The sequence below is a fragment of the Sus scrofa genome, chromosome 15, assembly GCF_000003025.6.
Source record: "Sus scrofa isolate TJ Tabasco breed Duroc chromosome 15, Sscrofa11.1, whole genome shotgun sequence".
Lineage (NCBI taxonomy): Eukaryota > Metazoa > Chordata > Mammalia > Artiodactyla > Suidae > Sus > Sus scrofa.
In genome coordinates, this window is record NC_010457.5 from 108205486 (window position 1) to 108228337 (window position 22852).

The 22852-nt window shown below is 36.5% G+C and overlaps 1 protein-coding gene across 6 annotated transcripts in view; it reads left to right on the forward strand.

Moving 5' to 3' along the window:
• Positions 1–22852, forward strand: part of PARD3B (par-3 family cell polarity regulator beta) — a 1031031-nt gene that overhangs the window by 323029 nt on the left and 685150 nt on the right. Inside the window, exon 3 of one of the 6 annotated variants that reach the window (XM_021075047.1) lies at positions 19825–19880. The exons of the other annotated variants lie outside the window; for them this stretch is intronic. The gene's annotated coding sequence lies outside the window, so the exon portion shown is untranslated. The remainder of the gene's footprint in view (positions 1–19824; positions 19881–22852) is intronic. 6 annotated transcript variants of the gene reach the window in all.

Consider the following 22852-nt stretch of genomic DNA (forward strand, 5'->3'; position numbering starts at 1 on the left):
AACAAATGTGCTGCAATGTTTCTGTTTGTGTATGTCTCTTGGCATCTTAAATTAATATTTTATCATATTTCATTAAGAAAAAAAAATAAGCCAGAGAAGCCTTGGAAACAAAATCATTGGAATGACCTGTGGTGTAACGCTAGGAAATTTCTATGAAGTTTCTTCCATCTTGACAAAATAATTTCACACTGTGGAAAACAATTCATGCTTTCCTCATAGTTAAGTAGAAGCTAGTATTTCCTTGAGGTCAGTGCTTTAGAAAAACTTGACCCTATCAGATGTTATCTTTAATTATGTAATTTTTTTTCTTTTACTTCTTTTATTTTTTTATTCTGTGTTTAGGTAAACTATTTTTGAATGCATAATTAAAGTAGTTTTTTTGGTTGAATGCAAAAAACATTAACAGAGCCTAACATAAACGTTGGTAAACCTTAATTGGCAGTTATCGCTTTGGCCAGATGCTGTTTATTTTATGCATAAATTTGGTTATGCATTGATAATGTAACTTAACATTTGGAATTTGGCTTAATAAAATTTTGAAAGCTATGTGGAAGATCTAAGTTTTGTTTTGTTTCCTCTTTCTTTAAGTCATGAATGGCTCAACATCGTCCTTACCAGTAGCTAGGAAAATGAGCTTTAACCTGTATATCTCAATCTGAAAAATAAAAACTCTTGGATTTGGTAGATGGCCCCCAACCGTGATGTGTCGATGTGAACTGGGCTTCTTTCTGGTGAATTCCGGCCAGGCTAATGGAAATAAGATCTGAGGCCCAGTGTGTCCTTGACCTAAGAGCCTAGACTGACATAGTGATAGAGGGGTAGGTTGTTGAGACAGAGAATGAGTTCCTAATCAGGGGGCAAGTGTACCGAACTTGTGAGTGGTCACCAGTCATCCAGTGGGCATCAGGCTTCCTCTCCCAGGGGGAATAGAGCGAGAGGGAGGCTTTTACACTGTCCTGAATCTTGAGTGTGCCAGGAGGGGCAAAGTTAGATGCAGGGACCTAGAAGTGGTGTTACACTGTGGTTGATATTATTTTTTATTTTTATTTTTTTGTCTGTTTAGGGCTGCACCCATAGCATATGGAGCTTCCCAGGCTAGGGGCCAAATCGGAGCTACAGCTGCCAGCCTACACCAGAGCCACAGCAATGTAGGATCCTTAACTCACTGAGCAAGGCCAGGGATCAAACCCACATGCTCATGGGTGCTAGTCGGGTTTGTTAACCACTGAGCCACGACGGGAACTCCATGTGGTTGATATTCTTTAGAGGGTCTAGTGGATAGCTGACAGCCTTGACTGAAGCATGTCTGAGAAACATTCTGCTGCCAGTCAGCCAAAACGCCTTGTTAGATATACTTAGATTTACATAATGCTTCCTTTGTCCTCTAGCAAGGTATGGAACAAGGTGCCAGGTGCACTGAAGTATGAAGCTGTGAACTAACTTTCACTGCTTTTGAAATACAGTGGCTGGGGTTGAGTTTAATTTCAAAACTTTGCATATCCAAGAAAAGCATTTTGTGCATTCCCCATGTTTAAATATCTATACTATTCCTCTGTTATCTAGAAGTGAGAATCCACTGAGAAATCTTCAGTACCAGCCAATACACTTATCCCATTGTATGCAGGGTTATTATTGTTTCATGCAAAATTGCTCTAAATATTTCATCTAGATTACATCTTCCATGAGAACAGACAGATAATCCTTTTATAATCTTCTAAAATTTAGCATGATGTTGAGTAATTTAGAAGTGTCAATAATTACTTTACCATTGGATTGCTTTGGTTTTTGGGAAAAGGCAAATTTTTGGCAAATTTACAAAAAAAAATTATCTGTAGATTGTTTCTTTCATTTACCTCGCTTCCTTTATTCCTCACAAAGGATTGCTTAATGTTTTGGTACTCAGACTCCTGGACAAAACATCCACATTGAAGGCTACTAGTTGATTCTATGGGTTTCAAACCAGGGGTCCTGCTACAGGATCTTTCAGTGAGACTTAGGTTTAGAATCTTCTACTCAAAGTAGGAGTTCTGGACAGCCTGGCATCATTTGCAAGCTTATTTGTGCCCTTCCTCCCATTCAGTGACTTAGAATATTTTTGAGGTCATTCATGTGATTGTGAATCTCTAAAAATTGAAAACTGTGACAATGAGACCTCAGAGAATTAACTTTCAGTACCATAAACACCATTCAAGATGACTTTGGTAGGCCTGGTAGAATGTTGAGGATTATTGCAACCCATCCTTTGCATTATGCCTTTACAGTAGATTATAGTCTTTTCTATGAGCAGAAATGAGCTTCCATTGCTCTTGGAAGGACCCCTTGTAGCACATGTCTAGAAAGCATTTCTTTTTTTTTAATTTTCCAACTGTACAGCAAGGGGATCAAGTTATCCTTACATGTATACATTTTTTTCCCCACCCTTTGTTCTGTTGCAACATGAGTATCTAGACATAGTTCTCAATGCTACTCAGCAGGATCTCCTTGTAAATCTATTCTAAGTTGTATCTGATAACCCTAAGCTCCCGATTCCTCCCACTCCCTCCCCCTCCCATCAGGCAGCCACAACTCTATTTTCCAAGTCCATGATTTTCTTTTCTGTGGAGATGTTCATTTGTGCTGGATATTAGATTCCAGTTATAAGTGATATCATATGGTATTTGTCTTTGTCTTTCTGGCTCATTTCACTCAGGATGAGATTCTCTAGTTCCATCCATGTTGCTGCAAATGGCATTATGTCATTCTTTTTTATGGCTGAGTAGTATTCCATTGTGTATATATACCACATCTTCCGAATCCAATCATCTGTTGATGGACATTTGGGTTGTTTCCATGTCCTGGCTATTGTGAATAGTGCTGCAATGAACATGTGGGAATTTTCTCCAATCTCTTTGGAATATCATGTAAATAAGAATTTACATTTTGTTTTCAGTGTCTCTGGAAATGCAAGTAAAAATAAGTTTCCTGGTGGTTGGTGAATCACCAGTGTTGTCCTCATTAACTATGTGCTAATTCAGCATTGTGAGGTAGTAGGAAGAGTATGGACTTTGGAACTAATTGGAAACTGGATATAAATCCTGGATTTGCCAATTATTAGAACTAGGTAGCCTTGAACAAGTTACTTATTCTCTCTAAACCTCAATACTAAACCTAAATACTTTACCAAGAAAGTATTTGAGAAGATCCATAAGCTTCACACATAATGTGTATCTAAGAAATGGTAGAAATTATCACCATCACCACTGTCTCCTGCTTTCTCATTATTATCCTCACCAACACTGAAAAGTCTCCAGGGGTGGCCATGTTAATATTTTATTTTCCGAAATACTGTTGAGACCTAAATAAATACTGTTATTCACCGTTTCATTTTCCATCACTGATGTGTTTTCTTTATTCAGATGCATGCACACATTTTCTGCGTGGGAATAAACACAGGAAGTATCTAAGTCTTTCACCTCTTTAGGACTAAAAGTGAGATTTCTCAACCTTGGGCCATAGCAGAGAGAAGGTATCTTAACCTTAAACATAATCCTATAGGATCATTGTAATTGAAGTTGCTACTAATAGAGCCAGTGGGGTGAAAAATATGAGTAAAAATTAAAATACGAATAGGTGATAACCTGCAGATTTGAAACACTACTGCTGAGATAAATGAAACAGACCCACCTTAGTAAGGATAAATGAAGAGAAAACTACTTGAATACTTTGAAAATAGAATTGTGGTTTTATAACCAATGGGGGGGGGCTTTCTGTATGTTTTTCCCCCAAAGAAATAATAAAACTGTAAGCAGAATAGAAAATGTACTTCTGCAGATGGCAAACATTTCTTTATAAACATAAAGCAGTTGTCTATGGGTGTTCATAAATTTTTCTTCAGAGAGAACCAATATTTAGCAAAGACCATTTATCCTGGCTATGGTATGTATTTTGTTTCATCCTTGCATGAGTCCTGTGAGATAAACATATTTTCAAGATAATAAAATAGTTTCAGAGATTAGTAAACCAGAACTTTATTCAAGATCTGTGCTGGTCCCACTTAGAGGTTGACTGTTAAAAAGGATGATAGAGCTTAAAGACCAAGTCTGTTGAACTTGATTCTTGTGAAGAACATCTTTCAGGTATCTGGTTAGTTGCCTGGATGTGTCTGATTTCAAGTTGGAGTTTGAAGGCCTTGGAAACTCAGGGGCTCTAGTTTTAGTGTCTCAAGGAGAGACTGGCATACTTTGTAATTGCTCAAGAGACGTTTGCGGACCAAATGCTGAATGAGCTACACCTGAACTATTTGCTACATTTGGAAACAGCTCCTCCATGTAATCGGTCATCCCCAGAATAGGTTCATTTCTCCCACATTTCATTTTCTAATAAGTGAGGTTACAGGGCACTTGGACACCTGTGAAGAAGAGCCTAAGACATATAGTCACTTTTCCAATTTTCCTCTGTCCACTATTTTGTGGCTTAAAATAATCCTTCAAACTCTTTGAATGCCTTCAGGGTTGTTTCCAAAACCTACAAGGCTTTCACCAAGCTGAGCCAGCTATCGAAGATAAGAGTCATCTCATGAATCTTGCCTGGGTGGGTTGGTGAAATCTTCACGTAGGGATTTGGGGAGGCAAGACTTATCCTCATGCTTTTCAAATGAAGTTGTGTGCTTTCAGCCTATTTGTATGAGTTCCCATCATAATGTCATGCCATGGTAGCATAAGCATTTGTCCCTCACTATTAGACATCAAGAGTGCTGACATGTTGCTCTAGCACCAGTGTCTCCAGTAAAAAATTAGAAATGTTCTATGTTTCCTCTTGGTGAATTCCTGGGTGTTGTCTGCCAGTGTTTTGGGTCTTCATGTTTTATGAATTATTCTTCAGTCTGTATATTTATATCACACTTGACAGTTCTGACTAATAGTCCTTAGGCTGAATACTAGTTTTTAACAAAGGGAAATACTTGATTTTATTAAGTAGAATCTGCTTAGATTTGCTTTCAGATGCAGGATACAGAAATTAAAAATATTTGAGATTGGTGTCTAGGAAACATGAAGTCATGCAAACAAGTATAATCAATAATATCACTTCACTGCCAGGCAAGCCCCATAGAAACTCTTTGGTTCATTTTGGGCTGGCACTGCTGAAGAATAAAAATGTTTTCTATAGACTGAGAATGTTCTAGAGATGAGGACACTTGGGGATTCTTGTCCTTTGAGGAATTGTCTGACAGTTGGTCTGTTTAACATCAGGATATTATACAAAGGCATGATTTTTTTTTTTTTTTTTTGAGATGGGGCTTTAGCCTAATGACTATGACTGCCTAACAGTCACTTCTGGTGTCTGACAGGAGGTATCGGCATTTTCAAAGGCCTACAGGGTATGTATTATTACCCTGAGCATTTAATGCCGCAAGCCCCATTGAGGCATTATTTATAAAAATCAGTTTTCAGTTCCATCTGTTCAAAAATAAGTAAACTGTATCTCTTTGGTTCCTTCATTTTTTGTTTTTGTTTTGTTTTGTTTTATTTTTTGTTGTTGTTGTTGTTTAGGGAAAGTGATCTGTTCAATAGAGATGAATAGTAATTGGATTACATTACTGTAATTCGTTTATTAAGAGAGCATTAGAATCCACAGTGGTGTGTTTCCATCTTAGAATCCACAAATTACCAATTAAACACAGTCTTCTGTTCTAAAACAATGTGATTATTTTTATTTAAGTCTATTTTGGAAGCTGAGTCACTTGCCACCTGCATATATCTCTGTTTATAAAGCATTAGTGGAATATTCCTAAAGCTGGGGCCATTGCTTCTTCGTTTGTCTCTCATGGGGTAAATGGTGATAGCTGTTTGTCCAGACAGTGCCTAGCCAGGTTTGGCCATCCCTTCTGCATGTTGGCTAGTTCCAGCAAGTTTTAAAGGCAAAAACTCTTAAGAAATTATATCATTTGAAAAATAAATTTATTTGAGAAGGGTGGTAAACTACTCTATAAATGAAAAGGACAAGCTACTGTAAACGAGGAATCTATTGTCTTTGATTTAGCAATATTGGTTGAGCCCTATTCTATACCTGGCTCATTCATTCCGTTCCCTTTGGGAATTTTAGCAAATTTGAAATCACATCCCTGCCCTCTAGCAGAATACAGTGTAACTGTAGACATAACATGGATACACATGAAAAGCTAAATGACAATACTAGGCAACTCTCTGAAAGGTGTGAGATAAGATAGCATACATTTCAAAACCAGAAGTAGCATAGGCTTTGAGTATACGGAGTTCATGACAAAGAGCTCACTGTGCAGTTGTATAGCCAGAAAAGTCTCCAGAGAAGTGGTGAAATTTGAGCTGATCTTGAGAAATACATGGGAACTTAAGGCATATAGTGAATGCCACTTAAGCCATAGAGGGAATGCCAGCATTCCAACAGCAATTGTAGGACAGGGAAGTACATGGCATGAGTACCAGAGAAAGATGAGAATCTGCAGAGCAATGAAGAAGCTGGAGTCAAGGGGGCAGAAACAGTATGTCAGAAAGGTGTGAGCATTGATTTTTGCAGGGAGGATAGAAAGCTAGAAAGGTTGATTAAAAATATCCATACTTTTCTGGACATCTCTATGGAAATATCCACTAAACATTGGTGGGTGTGCCTCGGTTGTGTCCAACAGTAGTAAGGCTGAAGTTAAGAAGGCCAGAGGGGATTGGGTGGTGATGCAAAGTAGGAAGGCAATGGACCAGGATATTCTTGTAGAAAAGGTAGCAGTCAGATGGTAGCCAAAGCATGGAGACAAAGTACTGTGTCTCACAGCCAAAGGACAAGACAGGACTTGAAGTTGATTTCAGAGGGGACAGGGATGTGTTAAGAAGGTGTTGAAGAGCCAAGATGATAAGGTCTGAGGAGGAGTGTTCTTTGGTCATGATGGCAGAAGCCTTTTGAGAGTCCAGTAAAATAGAAGCAAGCAAGCAAACAATTTAGTAGGCCTGGGTATATGTATCTCAGCTAGATATTTTATGCAATATTGATGCTTTTAGGCTCTATAAGCTAATTATAGATGCTACTCTTAATAGGTTGTTTATCTCCCTGATAAGTAAAGGCAGAATAAGCATATTTTATGCAAAAATGAAAGGGTGAGATAAGTAGATGTGAAATTAGTGAACTCCCAGAAGTCAATGCCCCATGAATCTGATGCCATTCCACATTTTAGGGAAACCCTGAGTCGGCCCGGCTTCTCTTTGATTTTGCCTCAGCTTTGCTTCCAGACCCTTGACCTCTTCAGGGCCATTAGGTTATTAGCACATCAAATGGGTTGGTTCACATCCCTTCCACCCATCACGATTGGCTCATCCTAAGACCATCTCTGCTTTTATCATCTCAGTTCTTCTTAGATGAGTAACAATTAAAGACATATAGTGAATGCCATATGGCAAATGACCTTTCTACTGTATATAAAAGGGATTCTGATGTTTGCCACCTTCCTCAGTGGGCAGCACCAACTACATTATTTTCTGACTTAGTGCAAGATGAAAATGGCAAGCACATTGTTCAAAACTTAGTAGGAAATTAAGAAATTCAGGACAGCAACAAACCAACCATTAAACCAAGAAAACTTGTGACTCTGATGGCTAAGTTTGCATGCCCTGCCTACAGTGACCATTCAAGGCCAGAAAGACAGCAGTGAATATTCTGTCGTCTTAAGTAAAAACATGGTAACAATTAGTATTAAGAATATTTGAACAAAAAAATGAATATTGCTGACTGAAGTTCTTTCATGCTGTCATATTTGGCTGGAGTTAGCTCTGACCGTCATTCATGATGTCAGAGTAGTTACTCTTGTTTTTTTCATCTGGTCCACCATTGATCCCACAAAACAAGGATGGTGATGAGAAAGTTGAAGGTGTTAGGACTCTTTCAAGAGTAACCTGAGAGTCTCTTTCCCCAGAACTAGCAAACTGATTTTTCTAGAAGCCATGCTCCTAAATGGGAAGTGTTCCAATCAATTACCCAGAATTTACTGATTCTAAAATCATCTGATTTATGTGATGACTTTTTCCTTCCTATAGAAATGTGTGAAGAGCTGTTTTTGTTTTGTTTTTCAGAAGTTTAATTTTACTTTTGGGATATATTCTCTGGACCTGTTTTATTGCAGCTGAATGCAGGGTTTACTGTATTTTCTTCACCTTTTCCGTGTGCTGATGGGTAGCCCTCCTCGCAGTTCCAATCCATATGGCTTCCATTTGGCAGGAGAGGTGCCGCCTTAATGGTTCAGTGACACAAGTGTGTGTGGGAAAGTGTGCTTTTGTTCTGGGTTACATGCATAATAGTCATTTCTTAAATATTTATTGAATAAGTAATGTAGAGTCCTTATTGAATGTATTTTTTTCAATCAGAGTCTTTTCTGGAGAAAATGGCAGAGCCTGGAACAGCGTGGTATATTGGAAACTCTTCTGCTTGGCTGAGAGTAGGAGAAATTAGTTTCTCTCATTAGTCAAGAAGTTTCATTTGACTCCACCTCCAATTGTAGGGCTATTTCAGTTGATGAAATATAAGCTTTTGGCTAAAATGTGTGTACCTTAGACATGCGTGAAATTCATTGGGTAATTATTTAAAGGATGACAATGCTAGTGGATTTTTCATGTTTTGGGTACTATCATTGATTTTTTTCCCCTCTCTCATTGTCTTTGAGAATTTTGTTATAAATGACATGAGCGGAAGAGAAGTCAGGAGACATTCTCAACTGAGAGTGTCACACAGTGACATCTGAGATAGATATATAGGTGTCCTGAGGACTGATAACTGCAATGAAGCAAAAATGTCCCTGCTTGCACCACCTCCCATTCTATCCTCCCTAGTTCATTTTTATTAAGTGAGAGCATGTTTTACTGTAGCTACTATACCATCTTGGCTGTCTGGAGGATTAGAATGTTTGATGCGGATGTTGTTTGGGATCTAAAGCAACTGTGGCATTGATCCTTTTCCACGGGCAAGAGATATTATCTCTTGCCATCATCCACTGTGTCCGCTCAGCTATGTTAGGAATCTGTATCTAATTACCTGTGCAGCTAATTACCTCTGCCATGTTAAGCAGCAGCAGTAATCTCATTTCCCTTTCAAGTCCATTTTATGGCGTCCAACTGTATTATATTCCCTTTTAATGGCTGCTGACAAAATTACAGCAGCACCACCCAGGACTTGACAAGGAATCTGCCTGCTCATGACACAGCTGCACCTAGTATGTTTTCTGTTGATTCCTTTTGTTTTTTTTTTTACAATGCACTGTTAAATACCTATATATCTGAATTATCTCCCCATAGCTCCATTTGTTTGATTAGCATTACGATACTATGACAAGACACTATATCAGTAGTAATCGATCTGATTAGCATGGAGATGATATGAACACAGATTGCATTGATGTTTAATAGTGCAGGCATCCAGGTGCTGTAAACATTATAGATGGTTTTGTATGCTGTGTGCAAGGTCTCTGTGATGAAGACAGCAACCACAGCAGATTTTCAAGTGCGATGATTTATTTTCTGCCAAGTGCCACAGTGGGTCTTGCATAGTATATGGCACTCCTGTGCTGGATCTGCACAAAATGTTTTAATCAGTGTTCAAAATAATGTAAAAATGTTCACTGGACAGTTTCTAATGTTGCTTTATTAAGAAATGCTTGCCACACTGTAGGAAAAAGCTTACTGCAGTCTCTTGAAAACCAGCCACATTCTTCTCTGACCATATCCTCAGGTTACTCTATTATTATAATGCATCCCATTTTTTAGAAAGACCTGCAGGAGTTTCATGCAACACAACCTCCTTTCATTCACATCACATGATCAAGCTTAAGATTTAGCTATCATACCTCTTTTCACTTTGATCAGGTTTTTTGCTAAAGATCACTTATTGATCTAGATTCTGTGGATGAAGGAAGAATCAGCTGGCCATCATTTGGGAACTGGCTCTTGGCAGTCTGTATGAACAGAAGGGAGTCTCTGCCAAGGAACATTTTGTGTAAATTGATGAACCTTTTGTGGGGGATACAGTGGAGAGAGGGCATTCCTAGAAAAAGATCTTCCTTTGACATCGAGCATTAATCCTGGTATCTACACATTTATGTAAACTCATTCTGCAAACTAATAGAAGTGGAAGGCAAGAGATAAATTTTCCCCCCTTTTGAGAAAAGAAATTATTTGGAGTTTAGAGATTTTTTTCATTTCATATTTATGTAATCGTATGGACTTTTAAATTTTCTATGTCTAACAGTAGAAAAATAGAAAGTACAAGTAGAAGATCATAAACATGTTCCTGAGAATCATCTGTGTGTTTGAATATGTACATTTACATATATATATCATGTACAGGTATATACACATGCATATGGAATTCATACATACTCCCCAGACAGAGATATATATCTCATGTATGTGCATTTGTGTGTACTGTATTTATTTTTATCTAGCCTGGTGTGCATGGGTCTCCTGCTTCCCTTTCCCATCTTCTTTGCTCGCACTGCTCCTTTATATATAGAACCCAGTACCAGAGCCAAATGCAATTGCTCCTTTCTAAATTTCACTGTTCTTTGTTCTCTTTGTCTTCTTTCTTATGTTTTTTAAATTTTCCTTGAAATGTTTCACTCTTTTCACCACCATACCTGAGAGCTACCATTTGCCAGCCAATACTCTCTCTTTGGACAGTTTTTCTGAATTTGCCCATCTTCCAACCTTCAGTAGTTAGCTGTGCCTTCCTCTGAGCACTCCTGGAACCTTGTATGTTGCTTCTATTACCAAACTCCTGACCCTGTATGTATATAGCCATGCTTTTCTGCCTTGGAATGAGGACTCCTTGAAGGCAGTAATTAATTATTAGCCATAATTGTGTACATGGCAACTAGTGGAAGGCTTAACATTTATTCTTTATTTATAAATATGTATTGAGTGTCTCTTGATGCTTACATTCTGATGAGAGAAACAATTAAAATGCAAATATGTAACAAATGGTGAGAAATAGGTAGGAAGCACCAAGAAGGGACAGAGTAAAGAAGGAAATACTATTTTATATGGGGTGAAGAAGAAGGCCTCCCTGAGAAGGGAGATGGAGAGAACAGTAAGTGCAAAGGCCCTGAGACTGGAGTATGCTTGAATTCTTGCAGCAGTAGTGAGGGAACATCTATGGCTGGAGTTGACTGTGAAGAGGGAAGGTCAGTTGAGTGCAGTGGGAGGGGGAGGATTTTCAGAGCACTGTGGGCCACAGCAAGGCCTTTGGCTTTTACTTGGAGTAAATTGAGGGCTCATTAAATTCGATGAGAGGGTTTTGAGGAGGGATGTGAGATCGTCTCATGTATCAAGGTAGATGTAGGATCATTCTGGCTGCTGTACTGAGAACCAATGATAGAGAAAGACTAGTAATGATGTAAGAATCAAGGTGGGTCGTATCAGTGGCTTGGACCAGGATGATATCAGTGAAGGTGAAGAGAAGTGGGCAGATTCTGGGAATAGTTTGAAGACAGCCTCCATAGGACTTAACAATGGACTAGATGTGGGGAAACGGGAAAGAGAAAATCAAAGGCAATTCTAAGAGTTTGTCTGTAATTACAAGAAAAGAGTCTCCATTTATTGAGATGAGGAAGACTGGTTTAGGGGATCTGGGCTGAGGGAAGGAAGAATCAGTAGGCTCTTATTGTATGAGTTTAGTTAGTGATACTTATCAGACATCTAGACAAAAAGATCATTTGACAGATAGTTATGAAAAGCTGTGACTTATAGAAAAAAGTCTATTTGGGATGATTCAGCATAGAAATTTGTTTTCAACCATGAGACTAGATGAGTCAACTTAGGAAGTGAAGGTAGGTCTGTGACTTAATTTGGGGACATTCCAATATCTAAATATCAGAGAAAGGCTGGGAATATGGAGCAACTGGCACAGGAGGAAAATCAGAAGAGAGCATTGGTGTCCTAGCAGCCAAGGAAAGAAAGTATTTCAAGAAGGAGGAAATGACCAACTGTGTGAGAGGAGTGAGAGGAGAGCTGAGAAATGGCATCTGGAGTGGAATCAACACCTTGGAGGTAAGAAGGCCTCTCTAGGAGAGCTGTTTCAATGAGACAGTGAGAGCAAAGGTGGGGGCAGTTAGTAGAGCCCGATTTTCAAGAGGTCATGCTCTAAAGTTGAGTAGAGGATTGGTAGGGGAATATAGGATCAAAGGAAGGATTCTTATAAGATGGCACTACATAATGAAATAAATGATCTTTGTAGGGTGGAATCAGTACCTGATCAAATGAATGTATTTAAAGATTCCAAAGCTGCATCGTCCCCACCTCCAAAAAATAAAAATAAAAAAAAAGGAACAACATGTGAACCATATGTATAGTTTAAAATTTTCTAGTAGCCACAATGACATGTAAAAGGAAACAGACCACATTAATTTTAATAACTTTTGTTTAACTCAATTTATGCAAATATTGTCATGTTAAGATAGAACCAGTGTAAAATGTATTGATATAATTTATGTTGTTTTCAATGAAGTGTTCAAAATCTATGTGCATTTTATGTATATAGTGCTTCTCAATTCAGGGTGACCATGTACCAAATGCTCAATAGCCACATGAAGTTAGTGGCTACCATCTTGGAAAGCACAAGTTCTTGAGAAAGTTCCTTGCATATAAGAAAGCACTATTGTTATAAGTGCTATAAGCAAAACTTTTTTTTAATCAAATCATATTATTTATTTAAAGTAGATAATTTGTACCATTCAATGCAGAATGAATAAGAAATAAATGGGTAGAGTGTTTTTTTGAATTTATGTTACATATGTTAAAAATATATTTTAAATAGAAAATATATCTGTAAACCTTTCAAAGACATTAAGACTTAAGCTATCTATTTTAGTGGGGTGGGAAAGTTAATTGCTATTTCAACTGTATAGTTATAGTAAAACTTGAAATGGGTTTAATGTTATTTATAACATTTATAAAGTTTTGGGTGATTTAAAGGGCATTAAGTTTTTTTGATGAATTATACATGTTGGTACTCAGAGATTAATGGTGTCCTTTGCAAAGGATGTGTGTATTCTACTTGAATTTGTTGAAATTGTAGTAATGGAATTGCATTTTTGCAAGGTTGTATGTTATACAGACATTTTCTTTAAACAAATAGTTTGAGGTGAGGAAAAACAGAGAAAAGAGTGTAAACCCAGGTTGGAATAAGTTCAAATTTAATTTTTGAGAATATTAGAAAAATATAATTAGAGCCATATTAGAGTCACAGGTGTTTTTATTTTTTTATTTTTTCACTTAACTTCCTGTCCACTAGATAAGGTGAACATTCCTGCCTCAGTTTCTTCTTTAAAAAGAGGAAACGGACACTCCTTGGGATATACCCATTCTGCGAGTCTCTGAAATGCAGATTACAGTAAATTCCAAGTTTATGGTGAACTACAACTTACACAAATTATACAATTATAAAAATGGTTCATATCCAATAATGAAAGCATAAGATAAAAAAATAAACATTGTAAAATTCTGCTTGGAGCCACCCCTGGGTTGAGTTATTGGTGTTTCAGAGATGGACATTTAGAGTGGATTTAGTGAAAATAAATTCCTCAGATTTATTTTTTTAGATTTTTAAAATACTAACTATACTTATAGACTACATACATAAGATGTTGGGCAAAGTGCCTTTCAATCAACAAGAAAAGAATGCCTTTGGTTCATAAAAGGAGGGCTTATCAAAAGGACAAACTTCAGTTGCAGAAATAAAATCAAATTTATTTTAAAAAGGAAAATGGGCTTTATCCCTTTAAGACCAACTTTACCAAATGTTTGGACTAAATTAATATTTTGAAAAGCAGAGGATTAAGGAGAAATATTCTTTAAATATATAATTTAAGTGAACATAGGGTAATATGAAAGAAAAGATGTGCAAATGTGCATTTCTTTTGAGAAAAATCAAGAGTGCATTTAAAAACAGAATTAACTTGAGAGAAACAAAAATCTAGAAGATTAGGACAGCCTAAGATATGTTATAAAAGTAGTTTATTTTCCTTCTCCAACTGTATATGTTTTTAGAATCATTTTTAAAAGACTGCTTTGGAATGTCTTCTGCAATTGTTAAACCAAGAGCTTTTTATGAAACTTTTAAAAAGTAATGCTCATCATAGTTTTATAACCATATATATCTTTATAATTTTGCATTACAGAGTCCTTTAAAACTCAGAAAATAATTTAGATAATTCACAAAAATAATATTATAGCCCAGTCAAGTTAGTCTTTTTCACTCTATCATGCATATAAATGTTATATGTGAATATGATTACTTGAATTTATATTTGTTTATTCTATGAACATTCATACTATAATGTATTTTTTCAAATAAAAACTAAGAAACTATTATTCTTGCATTAAATCCTTTACTAAAACTTCACTCTTTTACTCATGTAAACTTATGCAAACTTAATGAGTTCCAAACAAAAAAGAACTAATATTAACTTTTCTTCATTGTGCTTTATTTCCAGGATATGTTATTCTCCTTAATCAAATTCTACTTAGATGTAATCTGTTATCTCTGTTTAAACTCACTTCTTCCAATGGCATTTTGACTGTATCAACTGAATGAATTTGTGCATGAGAGAGCAAGCAGTGTGAAAGAAATTAGAAATAGTTACAGGGAACAGTTCTTCTTAAGCTATATAGGAAGTCCACCCAAAGGAGTAATACCTTTCCTCTTTTTGTAAACAGTATCTGAAAAAGTAGACAGGACGCAAACAAAGACTACTACTATCAGTTTAGCTGTATAGTAAATAGTCCTCTTAAATATAATCAGAGAATAAATAATTTATTTCCTTAGGGTTTTTCAACTATGAGCATTTTGGTGTTGAAATATACAGGTTCTCCCTGGAGACTGTCCACTGCGTGTCCTTTGACACTGGTTTATTTTCTTATTTATTCTGTGAAATGGGATTCTGCAAAAGCAAGCTGCTATTGTTATTTGTGATTCCACTTAGGGATAACTAGTAAATGCAAAATACTAGAGGTTAGCTTTTGAAAAGAAGGATGAGGAGTTCCCATCTTGGCTCAGGGGAAACAAATCCAACTAGTATCCATGAGGACATGGGTTCCATCCCTGGGCTCACCCTGTGGGTTAAGGATCCAGCATTGCAGTGAGCTGTGGTGTAGGTCAAAGACGGTGCTTGGATCTGGTGTGGCTGTGGCCAGTGGCTACAGCTCTGATTAGACCCCTAGGCTGGAAACCTCCATTTGCCATGGGTGCAGCCCTAAAATAAATAAATAAATAAATACATACATAGAGAGAGAAAGAAAAGAAGGGTGAATTAGATGTCAGCAAGGCTTGGGAATTTTGCATTAATGCAATAGTAAAGGTAAATGAAGGTAAGCCCAAGTTGCGCCCATCTCTGTTTCTGGAAGTTAACTAAGTGTGCTGTGCTGAGAATTGATGGGGTTTAGCTCAAGGGCTCTGGGCTAGTGTCAAGGGCTGAGTAGCCTCTCTCTTAAAGGTGACAACTTGCATACTTCTATCCATTCCATCTAAATTTTAGTTATCATAGATAACTGTTAGAACCTACCATACCATAGAGATTTGAAAGGACTAATTTAAATCATATATGTAAATCATTTAATATAGTTCCTGGCACAGTGTAAGAGCTTAATAAATGTTAGCAATTAAAATCATCTTTAATATTGTTTTTGTTTTTATTATCTGTATTATTTGTAAGAGAGGCTAATGACAATGCAGTTGAAGAGGTGGTTATGCAGGCATAAATAATATTCAACAGTCCTATTAATTAGGAAGGAGACTGAGAAATAGCTACTCAGCCAGGTCTAGTATGTTAAATAAAGGTTATCTAAGGCTTTAACCATAGTTATCATCCTTGTTACTCTAGGTCTCTGATACTAAGTCTGAGCCTAATTATTTGGAGGTCAGAAAGTTAGAAAGGATTCAAAGTCTTGTCTGAAATTAAAATTGCTGCCTAGTACACATATGATGTCCAATACATCAAAACGAGTGTGTTAGTAGTTAATTGCATCTGCAGGGAAAGAAGAGGTTGAAAAGATTTTAACAAGTGAAGAATGATAAAAGGAAATTAATGTACAGTACTCAGTGTGCTCAATGTGTTCAGTGTTACAGTAGCATAGGCTTTCTTTTTTTTTCTTTATTATTTTCGCAAATATTCTTAACAAGTAAATTTATGAGGTTTCTACACATTCATTAATATTTTAGTTCTCCAAGCCTTGTTTGTACTATAAGGGCTTAGACAGACCAGAATTGGTAGATTTAAGAGGGTTTACTGTATACCTCTCTTTATTAAATTTTCTTGTTTAGATTTCAGTACAGTTGCCTTTAATCAATTTTGGAGGACAAAGGGTTGTTAAATCCTTGCATAAGTACCTTTATGTATTTCATTCTGTAGGCTGTGATAATCATAGGTCTACTAGAGCTTTAGGTCCCGTTGGAGAAGGGACAGATAACAAAGTGGAGAGAAAGGATTAATAGTCTGTATCCTAAAACTCCGATTTGCTTTTTTTTTTTTTAGTTAAAGATTTTTTCTGAGGTAGTTATAGATTCAGATATGTTTATAAGAAATAATAAAGAACCTGTTTCTCCTTTATTCAATTTCCTCCAATGGTGACATCTTTCAAAAATAGTGGTAACATACACAATTAGGATGTAGACACCAATACACTCAAGATACAGAACATTTTCATCACCCACCAGGTTTTGTTAAAACTGATTTTTGATGGCTAAGTCACCTCAAAGGGGTCACCTTAATACTGAGCTCAGTTTAAAGAAGAGAGCCAGAAATTATCAAGAGAGCACTGACATTGGTTTCTGCCTCTTAATTAGAATATTTCGGGTATCAGTGAAGTAGCAACTACCAATAGAAAACAAAAGATTATCTCTAAAATTCCTCTAAAGTAGTAAAAAATATTAAACAACAATTAAAATATCTGATAGGTCTTGAATGAGTAAACAACAATTAAAAGGTTTCTGTAGATAATAAAAAAGGACTAAAGGAAAAACTTAGCTATAAACCATTGACCAGTATGAAGTGATGAAGAGTTTTGAAAATAGATAGTAATGATGATTGTACATTGTGAAAGTATATGTCACAAAATTTTACAGTTAAAAATGGTTAAAATGGTAAATCTTATGTCACAGATACTTTACTACTATAAAAACCACAAAGCAAGTAAATGACAGTAACAATAAAGACTTTGCTTCTTGTCTTTCGTTTATGGTTCAAGAGCTTTGTTGTAGGTAATAACTTTCTTTTAAAAAACATCAGTTTATTTTGTAGGTAGAGTGTTACTCTCTTTGAAGATCTATTGAAAATTTAAGGCAGTGAAGGCATACTGCAAGTAGTTCTGTAAATTAATTGATCAGTGTTCTTCCACATCATCTTAGGGTTTAAATTTTAAGCTTGGAATTTAGGGATTCAGTAGTACTTTCTGAGGAGGTTGATATTTTTTTAAGCCTTATAAATAATGGTTTGCTATTTGTTCCTGCAGTTATATCCTAAGTATTTCTTTACATGAAATTATCTGTTTTTTTAGGAACTTAAGTTTATTTCATTGCTTTCTGCTATATTTGGGCAAATGAAGATATTGTCCCAGAAGTGGCTCCCCAAGTGGCTCCTGAATTCATTCAGTGTGCACTTTTTCAGTGCTCTTGTTTTTTTGCTTTTTGGGTTTTTGTTTTTGGGTTTTTTTTGTTTGTTTGTTTGTTTGTTTTTTGGTCTTTTTAGGGCTACACCCGTGGCATATGGAAGTTCCCAGACTACAAGTTGAATCAGAGCTGCAGCTGCTGGTCTGTACCACAGCCACAGCAATGCTAGATCCAAGCTGCGCCTGCAAACTACACCATAGCTCACGGCAATGCCGGATCCCTAACCCACTAAGCAAAACCAGGGATCGAACCTGCCTCTTATGGATACTAGTCAGATTCGTTTCCAGGGCATGACTGGAACTCCCAGTGCTCTAGTTCTCTTGTGGGCCACCAGTCACTGGAATGTTGGTTAGTCTAAAACTGCTTGAAATGGCAATCGGTGATGCCAGAAAGACGTATCTAGCTGAAGGAAGGGTTTAAGGCAGAGAACTCAGTAGAATAGAGGAGCTAGTTAAGGCCATTGAATGAAAGGATACTCTGTACACATTCCTTATTATCTTAGTCTCTTCAGACTGCTGTAACAAAAACACCATAGACTGATGGTTTATAAACCAAGGAAATCTGTCATTATTCTGAAATCTGGGGAGTCTAATATCATGGAAGTGCTGGCAGATTTGGTGTCTGGTGAGGGCCCACTTCCTGGTATATAGACATCATATACTTCTCCCTGTAACTTCATGTGAAAGAAGTAAAGAAATGCTCTGGACCTCTTTTCATAAGAGCACTAGTTGTTTTCATGAGGGCTTCACCCTGTTGTGCAAGCACTTCTCAGATAATTCACCTTTATGTACATTACGTTGGGCATTATGATTTAAGATGTATTTTTGAGGGACACAGTCCATAGCAATCATAGAAACAAAAAAAGAAATGTTTTTCCTTTTGACCTTTGTGGTGCTTCTAGTTTTGAGTACCTGTATTTAAAAAGAAGAAAAGTTGTGGTTCTCTTAAATTTATTTTGTAGAACTGAAAAGGCATTTGGGTAATGAGCAATGAAAGAGAAATTTGAGTTTGAAACCAATTAGCAACAACTTGAATAAAATATGCTTTTCTTATTACCAAAGTGTGTGATGTAAGTATAAATGTAACGTTCCTGTTTATAATAAGACCAATGGCCAGCATTTGGTATTTGAGCAATAATCTTCCAGACCTATCATGTTATATAACCTTTCTACACCCTTGTGGGTACTGGTATTGTGTTTTACATAACCACACATTGATGAAAACCATTATATTGTGCTAAACGTAGCCATCTTTCTGAAACCTAACAATATTGTTTATATCTAAACTTCATGACATCCTGAATCTCACAAATCATGAATACTTTTGTAACTTTTGCAGGAGAAGCATTCCTAATTGGTTTACAAATTTACTCTTCTTTAATTTCCTGAAAAAGTTCCTCATTCTCTTATTATTGATCTGAAATAAAATGAAGAACATATAATTCTGACAGTCTTCATCTCTTTCTCTCTACCTTTTCATTAAAAATGGCAGTCATTGCAGTGCCCTTTTATATGTAAATCTCATTTTGCTCTAACCATCATTAAGCTTTATAGAAGCTAAAATTTTAAAAACCTGTTGCAAACAGAGACCTCCAGTCTATGGAATCATCTTTGAAATTAGGTGACCAATTCTGCTCAGTGCTGAGATTATTCATTATGCTGTCAATGTATAATTATCAGTCTACTATTTGTAATTTCTCTGGGCTAAAGTATCCCATTTGCTATTGAATGCTACTTGAAAGAACACCATTGATCTATGCCACACATAGGAGTTTAAAATTTTTCCTATCAGAGGATTTTGCATCCTTACAAATAAGAGGATCTCATTTTTTTTTCCCCAAACAGCTGCTTTATCGTTCTTTAAGTTCAATTTGATACTACCCTTGTTAAATTACAAAAAAAAGTATTGTTTTCCTTTGTTAAACCATTTCTGTATTCTGCATAATCCAGAACAATTTTGCTGATTCATGTAATTATACCACTATTAATCCAACTGCCATTAAAATACATTATAATTATTATTAAACATGTTAATACAAATATTGATCCTTACCATCATTAACTACTATCATGATGGAGGCCTGGAAATTGACTTTAATTTTTCTTTAAAAAAAAACTTAACCTTTGAAAATATACCTCAGGTATCCACTACTAACCTAGAGGTTATTTTTGTTTATAGATTCTTCCAAGGAACTTTACCAAGTACCTTTGGAAATTTTGTACAGTTGACATCCTGTGAGTAACCCTTCTATTTTATTTGCCTTAATTTAAATCATCTCTTAGTTGAGAGGCAAGTTTTCTATCATTCAGTTATACTTATCTATAAATTAGTTATAGCAATTTCTTTAATTTCTACTAATTTTTCAGAAATCCTATAGTGTCCCCAAAAGGTTTTCCTAAAAAAATAAATTGTGATGTTGGTTGGGATAGTCTCTCTTTTATCTATTGTATTGATTTTTATCTGTTTCTCTTTTTAAAAAATACATTGATCCATCTGATAGCCTTTTATATATTTCACTGCATTTTTGGTCTTCAGTTTTATCTTAGAATTGATTTTAAGTCCACACATTTGATAGTGTTAATAATCTTCTTTTAAGATTTTTAAAATTTATTACGTAGAGTGTGGCTGTGTTAATGAATCACTGTTGTAATGAATTAAGTAGTCTGTTGACTTTCTAATTTTTTTTAATTTATTTAGTTTTATTGGGGTATGGTTGACTCGCAATGCTGTATTAGTTTCAAGCGTACAACAAAGTAAATCAGTCATACATATAAATATAGACATTCTTTGTTCCCATATAGGTTATTACAAACTATTGAGTAGGTCTTCCTGTGCTGTATGGTAGATTCTCATTAATCATCTATTTTATACAGTACTGTGTATCCATTATTTCCACCCTCTCAATTCTTCTCTCCGCCCCCCCCCAATGGTTTGTATGGTAACTATAAGATTCTTTTTGAAATCTTTGAGTTTGTTTCTGTTTTATAAATAGATTCTTTCATATAATTTTTATTAGGTTACACATATAAGTGATAGCATATGATATTTTCTGGCCTGTTGACTTTTATTGACGTTAAAGACTTGGAGAGGCAGTGTAGTGAAGTGAAAAGAGCATAGGTTTTGGAGTAAAATAAACTTGGAATTGAATCTTGGATTCTCCTGGAAATCACTTAAACTCTAAATTGCTAGTTTGTGAGAATAAACTAACAGAGAGCATATAGAAGTTCCCAATGCATAGCAATAGTTAACTATTGCTCCTTCTGCCTTTGAGTTTAACCAAGTGAGAGAGATGATAAATTTTAAAAAGAAGCACCTGGAGGAGTAGTGATGTTCTCAGCAGTAGTTTTTAAACACAGTTGGAGAATGGGTGTTTGTGGGTGGCCTTTGGGGCCTGGCGTGGTGTTGGGGGAGGGGAATGAGAAGAAGGGTGTCATGAAGTAGGGTTTCTGACCCTTCTCCCTGGTCCCCACTGGCATAGCTTTCTACATCTTTCTTTAAATCTGTAAAATAAATTGTGGTTCAGTCTGACTTATATTTGAAGAAAAGCGGCTTCACCACTTAAAAGTAAGATATTTGAATAACCAAATAGAAATATGTTCAAATAGAAATAAATCATTAAATATAACTGTTTTCAAAATGTTGTATAGGATGTATAGTACTTAAATAGGAATGGGATCGGCAGTGTCTTAGGAGCTGTGGCAACAGGATCAGTGGTATCTTGGGAGTGCTGGGATGCAGGTTTGATCCCTGGGCTGGCGCAGCAGGTTAAGGATCTGGCATTGCCTCAGCTGAGTCTTGGATTGCAACTGAGGCTCAGATCTGATCCCCGGCCCAGGAACTCCATGTGCCATTGGGCTGCCAAGAATCAGAAACAAAAAAATTTAAAAAAGAGTAATTTTCCCTCTGCATTGACTTTCAAAAGAATGCACCCTTACCTTCTGAGAGGCATGAGGCTCAAATATCTGCTGTAGGTAAAGGGCTGAGCAAGTGGCTGGCACAATGGGATGAGGCCAGTAGGCAGGGTGGCCAGAGATGGAGTAGGGATGTTAACATTAGATTTCACTGAGCACCTGCTCCACACTTAGGAAATGCTCAAGATGGATGAATAAGCACATGATTTAGATGGATTAATAGGAAAAAACATAATGACTCTTGAAGACCAGTGGCAGCCATCTAGCCATATTTAACACCTCACAACCTTCCTGGAAATGCAAACCCACTAAATCAGTGGCAACAGAAAGAAAGGAGGATAACAGGTGAAAGCCTGAGACGTTTTAAGGGTTGATCTGAGAAAATGAAAATTCAGGTGACCTTTCCAAATGAGCAGAAGGCAAAGGGGGAGAAGACTGCAGGGTCAGCTGCTGTCATGAATCTACTTTTGGTGAAATGATTTTGCTGACTATTGGTATATTTAAGGAATTTCAGATTTCAGTCTGTAATCCCTATAGTGGTACCTTTTATTCCTTGCCTGGACTGGGTAACTGGTTAAATACTTTTTCTACGCCTAAACTTGGAGGGCACAATGTATGATTTGGACCATAACCATTTGGTCACAGAGGTTGAAAAGAGCTGCTCCTGTCTTCTCTGTAGAGGAGTCTAGAGTAGGTATGCCTGTGAAAATGCAACTCCTTTAGACTTAGACTTTTTTCATGCTTTGATGCCCATAATAACTCTCTCATCTCACAGACAGGTAGAGATTGCAGTTAGAATGCCAAAGCCCTTTTTCATCCATTGTTTGCTCCTTCCCTTTGGGGTATGTGTGCGTGTAAATGAATGACTACCAGAATGAGGGAAATCTCCCGTGCCAGTTGGGGATATGGGCAGTGGACCTTATGATTAGCTAGCAAACACATGGTATATGGACTGTTATTGATAATTATTTCTTTTGCTCAATGTGGCATCCAGGCTATAATTTCACTGTCTTCTCTTACATTGGTAATTTAACATCTATTGTTCTGCCTAATAACCTCAGCTTGGAAGATATATGAGCTGCCCAATATTTGTGAAAGGAGTAAGTTTACAATTTGTTGTCATATTCAGCCTGACTCCCAGCCATGGTGGAGGAGGCTTTCCTTGCAGTGTGGTTGCCAGGTTCTGTTTTTCATAGACTTGCTTTTCTGTTAAACTTTTTACATGGGATTATTTGATCTGCCTGGATCCCTAAACCATTGCAATTGAGGTTCTTAGAGTACTATCCTGGAGAATG